Source organism: Oncorhynchus masou, chromosome 11 (assembly GCF_036934945.1).
Source record: "Oncorhynchus masou masou isolate Uvic2021 chromosome 11, UVic_Omas_1.1, whole genome shotgun sequence".
NCBI lineage: Eukaryota > Metazoa > Chordata > Actinopteri > Salmoniformes > Salmonidae > Oncorhynchus > Oncorhynchus masou.
Genome location: NC_088222.1, coordinates 59,925,908 through 59,939,178, shown reverse-complemented (window position 1 = coordinate 59,939,178; position 13,271 = coordinate 59,925,908). Strand labels below are relative to the sequence as shown.

The following is a 13,271-nucleotide window of genomic DNA, read 5'->3' as shown; positions in this document are numbered from 1 at the left end:
GGATCTCTGGAGCTCTCTGAGTGACCATCGAGTTGTTGGTCACCTCCCTGAAGAAGGCCCTTCTACCCCGATTGCTCAGTTTGGCCAGGCAGACAGCTGTAGGAAGAGTCTTGATGTTTCCAAACTTATTTCATTTAAGAATGATGGGGGGCACTGTGTTCTTGGGGACCTTTTTGACACAATCCTGTCTCGGAGATCTATGGACAATTCCTTTGACCTCATGGCTTGGTTTTTGCTCTGACATGCATTGTCAACTTTGGGACCTTATGTAGACAGGTGTGTGCCTTTCCAAATCATGTCCAATCAATTTAATTTTCTACAGGTGGACTCCAAGCAAGTTGTAGAAACATCTCAAGGATGATCAATGGAAACAGGATGCACCTGAGCTCAATTTCAGGTCTCATAGTAAAGGGTCTGAAAACTTATGTAAATAATGACAAAGTGAACCTGTTTTTGCTTTGTTATTATGGGGCATTGTGTGTAGATTGATTATTTTTTTATTTAATCCATTTATATTAAGGCTGTAATATAACAAAATGTGGAAATTGGGGAAGGGGTCTGAATGCTTTCCGAATGCACTGTGTGTGTGTGCGTGCGTGCGTGCGTGTGTGCGTGTGTGTGTGTGTGTGTGTGTGTGTGTGTGTGTGTGTGTGTGTGTGTGTGTGTGTGTGTGTGTGTGTGTGTGTGTGTGTGTGTGTGTGTGTGTGTGTGTGTGTTAAATATACAGTTGAGGTCGGAAGTTTACAAACACTTAGGTTGGAGTCATTAAAACTTGTTTTTCAACCACTCCACAAATTTCTTGTTAACAAACTATACTTTTGGCAAGTCATTTAGGACATCTACATTGTGATTGTGCATGACGCAAGTAATTTTTCAGGCAATTGTTTACAGACATAATATTTAACTTAGAATTCACTGTATCACAATTCCAGCGGGTCAGAAATTTACAGAAGTTTACATACACTAAGTTGACTGTGCCCTTAACCAGCTTGGAAAATTCCTGAAAATTATGTCATGGCTTTAGAAGCTTCTGATGTATTTCAAGGCCTACCTTCAAACTCAGTGCCTCTTTGCTTGACATCATGGGAAAATCATAAGAAATCAGCCCAAAAAAATGTAGACCTCCACAAGTCTGGTTCATGCTTGGGAGCAATTTCCAAATGCCTGAAGGTACCACGTTCATCTGTACAAACAATAGTACGCAAGTATAAACACCATGGGACCACACAGCCGTCATACCTCTCAGGAAGGAGACGTGTTCTGTCTCCTAGAGAGGAACGTACTTTGGTGCAAGCGGTGCAAATCAATCCTAGAACAACAGCAAAGGACCTTGTGAAGATGCTGGAGGAAACAGGTACAAACGTATCTATAGCCACAGTAAAACGAGTCCTATATCAACATCGAGTCCTTCCTTGCACAGCAAAGAAGAAGCTACTGCTCCAAAACCGCCATAAAACAGCCAGACTACGGTTTGCAATTGCACATGGGGACAAAAATCATACTTTTTGGAGAAATTTCCTCTGGTCTGGTGAAACAAAAATAGAACTGTTTGGCCATAATGACAATCATTATGTTTGGAGGAAAAAGGAGGAGGCTTGCAAGCCGAAGAACACCATCCCAACCGTGAAGCACGGGGGAGGCAGCATCACGTTGTGGGGGTACTTTGCTGCAGGAGGGACCGGTGCACTTTACAAAATAGATGGCATCATGGGGAAGGGAAAATTATTTGGATATATTGAAGCAACATCTCAAGACATCAGTCAGGAAGTTAAAGCTTGGTCGCAAATGGGTCTTCCAAATCGACAATGACCCCCAAACATACTTCCAAAGTTGTGGCAAAATGGCTTAAGGACAACAAAGTCAAGGTATTGGAGTGGCCATCACAAAGCCCTGACCTCAATCCTATAGACAATTTGTGGGCAGAACTGAAAAAGTGTGTGTGAGCAAGGAGGCCTTCAAACCTGACTCAGATACACAAGCTCTATCAGGAGGAATGGGCCAAAATTCACCAAACTTATTGTGGGAAGCTTGTGGAAGGCTACCCAAAAAGTTTGACCCAAGTCAAACAATTAAATGGCAATGCTACCAAATACTAATTGAGTGTATGTAAACTTCCCACTGGGAATGTGATGAAAGCAATGAAAGCTGAAATAAATCACTCTCTACTATTATACTGACATTTCACATTCTTAAAATAAAGTGGTGATCCTAACTGACCATAGACAGGGAATTTTTACAAGGATTAAATGTCAAGAATTGTGAAAAACTGAGTTTAAATGTATTTGGCTAAGGTGTATGTAAACTTCCGAAACATGACTCTTTCAGGATATGCTGAACGGAGTCGATACAGCCTCCAGGATACTTTGTGAGTCGCGCCGACAGAAATAAACAACTCTCCGGGAAAAAGAAGGGCGGGGTTTGTATGTTTCATGATTAACGACTCATGGTGTAATTGAAACAACATACAGGAATTCAAGTCCTTTTGTTCACCTGACCTAGAATTCCTCATAATCAAATGCCGAGAATTCTCGTCGGTTATTGTTACAGCCGTGTATATCCCCCCTCAAGCTGATACCATGACGGAGCTCAAAGAACTTCACTGGACTATGCAAACTGGAAACCCAATATCCTGAGGATACATTTATTGTAGCTGTGGATTTTAACAAAGCAAATGTGATTTTAGCAACTTTGCAGCTACTTTTAGGTACTTAGCATTTTAGCAAATCCTTCCCCTAAACCTTTAACTCTAACCCTAACCTTTACCATTTAAGCTAACTCATAACTTTAATCCTAGCTAATGTTAGCCACCTAGCTATTTGCCATTTGCTTACCTTTATTTAACTAGTAAAGTCAGTTAAAAACAAACTCCTATTTACGATGATAGCCTACCCCAGCCAAACCCAGACGACGCTGGGACAATTGTGCACCATTCTATGGGACTCCTGATACAGCCTGGAGTCGAACCAAGGTGTCTGTAGTGATGCCTCTAGCACTGCTAGGCAATGCCTTAGACCGCTGTGCCACCCGGGAGCCTGTACATTTTCAAAAATCAGTAACATATTGTATGAATTTCAATATGTAACTGTTGCGACTTTCCGCCGAAGTCGGCTCCTCTCCTTGTTCGGGCGGCGTTCGGCGAACGACGTCACTGGCCTTCTAGCCATCGCCGCTCCATTTTTCATATTTCCATTTGTTTTGTCTTGTTCCATACACACCTGGTTTTCATTCCCTAATCACACCGCATGTATTTAGTCCTCTGTTCCCCTTCATGTCTTTGTGTGAAATTGTTTTATGTTATGTGAGTATTGTCACGCGCCAGAATTTTGTTTGTGTTCCGTGTTTGGGAAACGTTTATGTACTTATGTGCTTTCGTTTGGACCAGAAAAAAAGTGCGCCTGTTAACCTCTTGAAACTCCCCATCCCGGATCCGGGATTGTGACTAAGCCTCAGGCTCATTAGCATAACGCAACGTTAACGATTTCTGAAAATCGCAAATAAAATTAAAATAATGCGTTTGCTCTCAAGCTTAGCCTTTTCTTAACAACACTGTCATCTCAGATTTTCAAAATATGCTTTTGAACCATAGAAATTGACTAATTTGTGTAAGAGTATGCAAAGGTAGCATAGCATTTTGTGTAGCATGTAGCACGCAACATTTTCACAAAAGCCAGATAACCAAATAAATAAAATCATTTACCTTTGAAGAGCTTCTGATGTTTTCAATGAGGAGACTCCCAGCCACATACCAAATGCGCAGTGTTTCCTGAAAGCGTCTGTGTGTAGGAGAAATCGTTCCGTTTTCTACATTGCGCCTGGCTACCGAAACGAACCGAAAATGCAGTCACCTACAACGTGAAACTTTTTCCGGATTAACTACATAATATCGACCGAAACATGGCAAACGTTGTTTGGAATCAATCCTCTAGGTGTTTTTTCACATATCTCTTCATTGACATGCAGTTCATGGAAGCTTGCTTCTCTCTCTGTGCCCCATGGAAAAATACTGGCAGGTGACTTTGCGCACCAATTTGGCGCAGGACACCGGGCGGACACGTGGTAAATGTGGTCTCTTATGGTCAATCTTCCAACGATCTGCCTACAAATACGTCACAATGCTGCAGACACCTTGGGGAAACGACAGAAAGGGCAGACTCATTCCTCTTACGTTCACAGCCATATAAGGAGATCATGAAAGACAGAGCCTCAAAAATCCTTGTCATTTCCTGGATGCCAAGTCATCTTGGTTTTGCCTGAAGCTCACGTTAAAGGGCACGCACAGAGAAGATATTTGTATTTCTGGACACGTCAGAGTGTTTTCTTTCGAACAGTAGCAATTATATGCATAGTCGAGCATCTTTTTGTGACAAAATATCTTGTTTAAAACGGGAACGTTTTGATTCCAAAAATGAAATAGCGCCACCATAAGTGTAAGAGGTTAACTACACTCTGCTCTCCTGCACCTGACTTCACCTCCAGTACACACCTGTAACATAATTTTACAACTACCATGGTTTCAGCAGGAGCAGGTACTCCTGTTAGAGGAATAGTAACGTTTTATATGAATTGTAATTCGTAACATATCATACGAAATGGGTGATGGACATCCACAAATTAATAAATATCATACAAAGGTAACATACCATACTAATATAATTTTCCCGGATTGATGCACATTGATTCGGTGCCGGTACCCCCTTTAAATAGCCTCGTTATTGTTGTTTTATTATTACTCTTGAATTTTTTTCACTTTAGTTTATTTGGTAAGTATTTTCTTAACTATTATTTTCCTTAAAACTGCATTGGCGCTTGAACCGCTAGCTGGACACATACGACAACATCCGGTGAAATTACAGAGCCCGAAATTCAAAATACAAATATCGTGAAAATACAAGTGTCATACATAATTTAAAAGCACAACTTCTTGTTAATCCCACTGTGAATTTAGTTAAACTACCATACTGCAAAATGTAGTTAAATTACTAGTGGAATTACATGTAGTGAAACTACAACCCAAAACTGGTTGGAATATAAAGCTTTAATCAAGCGAAGCTGTTCTCACACACTGACGTTTACAAAGCCTTTTTTTATGAAATGAAATGACAACATTTGTTGAAGATTGTATTATCTTTTGGAATGAGGAAAAAAGACACACTTGTCTTTCAAAAGGAACCAACAGGCAGAATCAGATTTAGGAGTTTTTCAAGGACACCCTCCTCTCTGTCATCAAGTGTATGTACTCTTATTTTTTTAGCTACTTTCCACCATATCCCATCATGACCCTTAAAGTTAAATGCTCTTAAAGTTTGATTTTCTTCCAATATCTTCCTTGAAAAAGAAGGAGGGGATGCATGCCTTTTCAAGAAATTGATGCTGTCTCTCTCACCTGTCAGATAAAAGTAATTTCTCTCTCAACTGTCAGAAACAAAAGAATAATTTAAAAAATATCACCTGTTGTTTTTTGAGAAGAATTCTGAAGAATTTGAACAAATGCTTTATTTTCTGAAGGGACCATTGAGTCCAGTGTATACACCATTTAATACAATATTCCGGGTGCTCTTTAATTTCACATTTCCATTTTCAGACGCTGTCTATAGACTGATTCAGCCTTTGATTCACTCTGTAATACAGTAGCTTTGATCTCGACTGGTCTTTCACAGGGCAGGGAGTTCGCAGACATTTCCTCCTCTTCCAAAACACCTGCTGCATGCACTCCTCAGAGAAACAACTGCATTCTAATCCCCCTGCCAAAAGTATTTAGCTAATTTCCTATTTGACTACCACTCTCAACATGTTCCTCAATCCAATATAGAAATGTCTCACTGTACTGCCTCTCATATAGCCATTTTTTTTTTTTACAATCTGGGCAACTTCTTATATTAGAGGTTTATTTTTACCATGTCAAATAGGTGGCAATTCAGGGGCTTAAGGATGTCCACTCAGAATGTGGCCCTTTCATAAGGTCAAGTCTCGTCAGGAAATGAAAGCGAATGAAAAGAAATGGCATGACTGTCTGTCTGACTGCCCATGTGACTGTTGATTGTAAGGCAGATAAATTACCTGAATGTTATGTATCACTTATGCATCATAGTTATATAATACCTCATCCCTAAGCAAAAATCCCATTCAGAGGGCTGTTACATTTTTATAGGATTTATCCCATTGTCCCACCATGTGCCCCCCCCCAGCCCCACCCTTTCTGTCAGCTTTCAACAATCCCAGCCTTTGTTTTTGGAATGAGAAGCAGCATTCTTCCAGAAGGATGACCTCTTCTGTCTCCACAGGGACTGGCACTGAGGACACAACCTTGCTGCCCGTGGATTGGATACATCGCGCTACACAGATCAGCCTGTTCAGACTAATAGCTCCTCAGTGGGGTAAATCACTTTGTGTAGTTCACTGGGGAAAGAGGAGGAAGCTGACTTTATGGGTCCCTTTCAACAAGTTGGAAATCGCAAATTCAACAATGAGAGGTTTGGAAGGAATCAGTGGCTAACAGCAAGCATTTCAAAGCAACCACTAGCCTGCTTTCAGTGGAGTGGCTGTGTGTGTTTTCAGAGATTCCACCCTAAATACAGAGAATGCCAGACTTTGATGACAAAGTTTGATGACAAAGTTTGATGACAAAGTTTGATGACAAAATTTGCCCACAAAGGACCACCGTGCCACCTTCCTGTTTAAGTTAGCACAGCATAAGGTGAGTCCAAAAATGTCTTGTAACTTTATGGTGCTGCATAAATGATGTAATATGCAAGGGATACATGTATACTGTAGCTAAGAAAGTAATACTAAGTGTATGTTGTGTAGTAAGCTGTTAGTAGCCCATGTGCCTCACCCTAATCATTTGGTCTATTTGCACTAACACTGTATTGTAAAACACATTGTTCGTGGCCGGTGTGTGTGCTTGTCTGCAGACTTTTTTTGTACAGCTTTGACAGTGCTACTGTAGTAGTGGTGATGCTTGGCTTGCACGTGCAAATTGAGCACACACAACATTCTATAATAGAGTTGTGTTGTTTGAAGTGTCAAATTAAAAGCTGATTTAACATGTCAAATAGTGTTATTTGACTTGTATCTGTTTTGACACGCGAAAATCCAAACGGGGTTCAATGTGCCTCACCCGAATCATTTTTTTCTATTTTCACTTCTTAATTTCACTTACTGTTCTAACTTGGTGGTGAACATGTAGCCTATAACCTGTTTTAGAGAAAGGTAATCATCAAATGTAAGAGCTTTCATTGTCTGCCCCTTTTATTTATCCTACGGTTGTGGCTTGGTGGACTGTAAGAACGGCCCATGTTTTGAATTCTGTCGCGGTACATTTCAAAAGTGCTGAACAAATAGTTATATTGACTAGGTCCGTCGTCGCTTGCTCATTAACGTCTTAATCGAAATTATGGATTGCCTCTTATCCGCTTGTCTTCCTCTTATGCCATAGTTTGTGCATCTCAATTGTCAGTAGAAACCACATTTTTGTAAGAAAGTCAGCCATATCAGCTAAGTTTTTTAAATGGCAGTAAATGAGGCTGAATGAACTGTTTCACTGCCAGACTAGGCTCCGCTGATAACCAGGTGTAGCAGTGGTAAGGTGTTGGGATTGCTGTTGGGACTCTGCTGTTGGGATAGCTTTATGTGGGCCCTAACAGTTTGTCACTATTATAATACACTTAATGTATTGTTTAGTGTTGTGTTGTGTAGTGGCTTTGTTGGCATCCCACTTTTTCTTTTTTTGCCCCACCAAGATTTACATGCTAAAATCGCCACTGACCATTGGTGATAACAATGAGATAAGACTCAAGAACTGTCAGAAAAGTTAAGAAACCTTTTTGCCAGTCAAGACCTGAACCCAGACAGCTGTCAGTACAGGGTCTGCTACGATTATTTCATTACTGGTAAGTCAAATCTGATCAATTTCGAGTTTAGTTTAGCTGTTATGTTAATCAGATGTTAACACTGTATACAGTACATTTGCCAAAATTAGCTAGCTAGATAGCCTGTAGTCTAGATATTAGTATGTGCTGCGTGATTTTCAAGTTTTGGGGAAGGTATTTTTTCACCATAAAAATACACCTTTATAACATTGGATTGCATGCCTCTATCATCACATTGTAAAGACTGATGCCGGGGAAGAGAAGCAGGTACAGGGAGTCAAACATTTAATAGGAACAGACAGGTAACAGGACAGAAACAGCGTCAGCACACGGGTATACAAGGACAAATGAACATTAACGCAGAAGCAGGGAACAGAGCGGGGAACCAGACAGATATAGGGAAGGAAATATAGAGGTGATTGAATCCAGGTGAGTCCAATAATTGCTGATGCACGTGATGGTGGAAGGCAGGAGTGCGTAAAGATGATGGCAGGAGTGCGCAATGCTGGGGAGCCTGGCCTCCTCGAGGGCCAGGGGGAATGGCGGGAGCGTGACACACATGTGCAGACGAATGTAAGCGTCCTAATGTGATGAGTAGACTGGATAGTAATAATTTAGTTAATAAGTGCATAGTTGCATAGGCTTATAGGCTACATCAGCAATGTTTCTTTCATTTGCACAGGTGAAAGGTAGCCTTTAATAAACATTTCATGCAATTCTACTACACTTTATATGGACTGGAGACATGATAGTAGCCTAGGCCTACTCTACTGACACTGACAACAGATCAATAAAAATGACCTTGTTTTGAATGCAACCATGTAATCTTGGCCGAAAAGTGGTCCTGGCTAAAAGGGAACCAGCTTTTGTCAAATTAAGGTCAAAAGTTAAAAAAAAACATTTTAGTAAACCCTAAACCTTTTCCTAACATGCTGCATATTCTCCTAATCTGCTACGGAATGTAAAATATTACATGAATTTGACAAAAGCTGGATCCATTCTGGCCATGACCATGAAAAGGGGAGATGCAAATTGAATTAAAAAAAATTAAAAATATCATATAATAAACACATTTTTAATAATTAATTAAACTGGGCATAGGACAACCTGCCTTGTTGACTATTGGTTGCTCCAGCCCAACAATTGATGTAATCTTTATATGAAACTAAAACACCTGAATGAATTAAACACAACCATACACTGAAGTCCCCTGATGGTATAGGTGACCTGAAGAAGTGATATACTAACATCAGGAGTGGTTCTCATTTGTTTATGTACTGTAGGTTCACCAGCTGACCCCTATCAAGACACCCATGTCGACTGGATTCCCACTGTAAAGATGAGCAATGCTGCAGCAGCAACAGTTTCTGCTTCTACTTCATCCTTTCCCAGCTATGAAAGGAGACATCCCTCAGTTATACGAGATGGTTGTCGTATGTTGTACATTGGACTAGCTGAATGATTCTGTTGTGCCATTTGAGTAAAGAGCACCTTCACCTTGTCGTCAAGACAGAAGTGCCCCCTTAAATCATATGAATGTATAAAATGTATTTTGAAAAGTGTTAAAGACTATTGTTCATGACATTGTAAACATTCTGTACTTTAATAAAACACTACATTTTTGTATGGGTGAAATTAAAAGTATTGTTCTCTCTGCTTTACCTAGCCCCATTGAATAGAAAGTGTTTCTTATAGCCCAACTATTTTATTTATTTTACAATTTATACACATTTAGCATGGACAATGTAATTGTTGTGGTAGTCTTAAGCAAACCATCTTCCTTAACACTGTAGCACCTCTCAGTGCCACTCAGACCTTCTACGAGAAAAGTATCTGGCGTTGAAATTGGTAGTAGTAGTTGTATGTTTTAAGCTAAGGATCCCATCATCTCCTTCCAGACATTTCACCACCTAGATTACAACGGTTGGATTTTAACTAAACAATTTAATGTCAGCACAAGGCATGTACAAAATCCAGTGTAATGATTAGCCTCATATACATTGTCAACTGGTATCATTTTTAAATTGAGAACATATAGCTGAACAATATGTAAACCATGTGTGAGTTAAGCTTCTCTGCTTCAGATGCACAATGGCAAGGGCTGCATTGCAAATGCCCATAAGGCTAATGCCATCATACTGTAGGCCAGTGGTTCCCAACACCAGTCCTCGAGTACCTCCAACAGTACATTTTATTCTAGTCCTGGACAAACACACCTGATTCAACTTATCAACTAATCATCAGGCCCTCTGAGTTGAATCAGGTGCAGTGCATTCGGGAAGTATTCAGAACCCTCGACTTTTTAACATTTTGTTATGTTACAGCCTTATTCTAAAATGTATGAAATATTTTTTCAATCTACAAATATTTTTTCAATCTCATCAGTCTACACACAATACCTCATAATGACAAAGCAAAAACAGGTTTTTAGACATTTTGGCAAATGTATTAAAAAATATATATAATAAATACCTTATTTACGTAAGTACCCTTTGCTATGAGAATGAAAATTAAGGTCAGGTGCATCCTGTTTCCATTGATCATCCTTGAGTTGTTTCTCCAACTTGATTGGAGTCCACCTGTGGTAAATTCAATTGATTGGACATGATTTGGAAAGGCACGCACCTGTCTATATAAGGTTTACAGTGTATGTCAGATCAAAGCCATGAGGTCGGAGGAATTGTCTGTAGAGTGCTGAAACAGGATTGTGTCGAGGCACTAACTTGTATCTAAAGGATAGACATTTTAGTAACATGTAGGCTGTTTTTTACTTAAGCATAATTTTAGGTGAACAAAAAAAAGTCTATACCATACCTTGATCCCTGATCTATGGGGGAACAGACTTCTGTTCCAGCCCAGAAATAGTTGATTATTAACTAATAAGGTTTGATACATTGAATCAGGTGTGTTCATGCTGGGCTGGAACAGAAGCATGCACACCCAGCAGGGTTGGCCTGCTCCAGTTTTAGTAGGTTTATACATTTTTGTGTGACTTTTAAACTGTATTTTTGTTCACCAAATGTGCTAACATATAATTATACTCAAATAAGACTACTGAATGTTATGTTGCTAGTTATATAGCTCTGTCTTCAGTTTCTCACTAGGGAATGGAACTGGAGAATATCTTCATAATGTCCTCCCAAAGTTACCTGCCCTATACAGAGTAGCCTTGTCTCCCTTCTCTGACAGCTGGAACTGCTAGCTAATCCTTTCACCCTATTCTGTGGCTGTTAGCTACCTAGCTACAAATGCATTTAGCGTTACAACGATAAATACATCAAGAAGCTAACCAGCTAATATGACGTTAGCAAGCTGGTGATATTTAATTCACTTAACTTTTTATAATGTATAGCTAGCTATCTAACTAGTGAACATTACATAGCAGCTCATGACTTAGCCTGCACACTACGTTTCTGTAGAAAGCTAGCTAGCTAATAATAATTTTTTATCATTTTCAAAACATTTACTTTCTTGAATAGGTTCTCCCAATTCCTCTGTTTTCTGTGTCCTTAAAAAACTAAATAATGGGCAATCTTCCGAAGTTTCCAGTGGTAGCAAAAGGCAGCCAGCCATGTGGACGATTGGATAACTTCCAACAGGCTGACTTTGGTCTTCCAACATGGCGCCTGGTGCATTTTGCTAGCTGATTTGTGATGCAACCACAAGCTCTCTATAGCAAATGACTATCTAACAACAATGGAACATTCTATTGGGTATTTGGTTACTATTTGCCATTAGATCAAATGATTTGTATGTGTCTACATACTTTTGTATATACAGTGCCTTGCGAAAGTATTCGGCCCCCTTGAACTTTGCGACCTTTTGCCACATTTCAGGCTTCAAAACATAAAGATATAAAACTGTATTTTTTGTGAAGAATCAACAACAAGTGGGACACAATCATGAAGTGGAACGACATTTATTGGATATTTCAAACTTTTTTAACAAATCAAAAACTGAAAAATTGGGCGTGCCGAATACTTTCGCAAGGCACTGTATATGTGAGTGAATCATATTGATTACATGGAGATAAAGCAGCACCACAGAAGAATACTCTTTTGTGTTGCTTTTCTAGGTCTCGATAAATTAATGGCACATTGTGTCTGATTTATGAGTCTCCGGTCTGTATTTGTGCATTCTCAGCATTTGATTAAAAGACCTGCAAACGTTTCGCCGACTGAACCACTCTATCCAACCAGAGTTTATGGCTGGCCTGGTTACAGTAATTGGGGACATTTCCACATGTAACAAGGCCAACCCCAGTGGGACCCATTAGTAAGGATCCCTGCTTCCTCCAGTGTGGTTAATGGTTTGGTCCCTGTCCAGCTCCTTCATAGTGTATGAGCGCGTGCGTGTGAGGCTCTTTGTGACGTCTCTGTCACCATGGAGCTCGCAGTGAGACTCGCCGCCAGTCCCTCAAATCAATGGCAGTCAGAGGACAAACTCCAGAGCTGCCAAGTCCTGGAGCTGCCAAGAATTTGAAAAAGTTTTAATGGACTTGCACGAAGATCATTGAGTGGTCTGATTGCAATATCTGTAGTACATATCAACCAGATTCAGTCTGCACATTTACTATATCTAGGTGCCACAGAGCTGAAAAGAGTGTAACGATACATTGAAATCACTAGTGAGTGCACAGAAGGTGCAGTGAGCATTTATAAATATCAATACAGTAAGGTTAACAACGGAGTAATAGCAAAAATGAATTTAAATACCCCCAATATTTCCTGGGTTAAGTTGGTTTATTGTCAGATAAATCAAATATGTTTTTTCTTAGGGGGGGTGGGGGGTTCTCATTCATCACAATCTCCCCAGAGAGAGGATTTGTATTGTGTGATGTGCTTTGGTATTCTTCTGCTCCTCAGAAAAGCTTTGCATGTAAAACAAGCTGAACTCACATCATGAATATAAACATTTAATGTATCTACACAGGGATGGCTCTCTGCTTGTCTGGCTTTTTAAGCTCAAGACTTTCAATAGGAGTTTATTTACAGATCCTTATTTTTAATAATACCCTTATTATGACCAGTGGCTAGCTTTGGAAATGTGTCTGAATGATAAAGTCAGGGGCATGTGTTTGAGTGCGTACGTGCGTGGATGCCTATGCGTGTACCATACACTGGGTGTGCAAAACATTAGGAACTATTTCCATGACATAGACTGACCAGGTGAATCCAGGTGAAAGCTATGATCCCTTGATGATGTCACCTGTTAAATCCACTTCAATCAGTGTAGATGAAGGGAAGGAGACCAGTTAAAGAAGGATTTTTTTTAGCCTTGAGACAATTGAGACATGGATTGTGTATGTGTGCCATTCAGAGGGTGAATGGGCAAGACAAAAAAATTGAAGTGCCTTTGAACAGGGTATGGTACTGTAGTAGGTGCCGGGCCAGGCGCAAGGGT

General features: G+C 40.0%; 1 protein-coding gene across 6 annotated transcripts in view; it reads left to right on the top strand.

Annotated features, from left to right (window-relative positions):
* The first annotated feature begins 6,303 nt into the window (after positions 1-6,303).
* LOC135548915 (galactosylgalactosylxylosylprotein 3-beta-glucuronosyltransferase 1-like) overlaps positions 6,304-13,271 on the top strand; it is a 30,163-nt gene continuing 23,195 nt past the window's right edge. For all 6 annotated transcript variants that reach the window (XM_064978999.1, XM_064978998.1, XM_064978997.1 and 3 more), the window contains exon 1: positions 6,304-6,694. The gene's annotated coding sequence lies outside the window, so the exon portion shown is untranslated. The remainder of the gene's footprint in view (positions 6,695-13,271) is intronic.